This window comes from Cryptotermes secundus, unplaced genomic scaffold (assembly GCF_002891405.2).
Source record: "Cryptotermes secundus unplaced genomic scaffold, Csec_1.0 scaffold213, whole genome shotgun sequence".
Lineage (NCBI taxonomy): Eukaryota > Metazoa > Arthropoda > Insecta > Blattodea > Kalotermitidae > Cryptotermes > Cryptotermes secundus.
Genome location: NW_019731264.1, coordinates 13057 through 13319, shown reverse-complemented (window position 1 = coordinate 13319; position 263 = coordinate 13057).

Genomic DNA, 263 nt, shown 5'->3' with positions numbered 1-263 from the left:
GAAGCCCCAACCTTAAATATGGAGGATGTGATGATGTACTGTGCAGTGAGTGCTATCACACCTCATGGTGCAGTGACAAATGAGTATAGAGCAATGGTGGAATGATGATTTATAGAGGAAAGAGATTCAGATAAAAATCTGCTCCACTACTAAGTTGTCAACCACAAATCTCACAAGAAGCCAGCAATTAAGCACCTGAGCTGTGGCATGACTTGTTTGTTATACATGTAAATATTAGTATTAGTTGTACTGAATTGATAGTT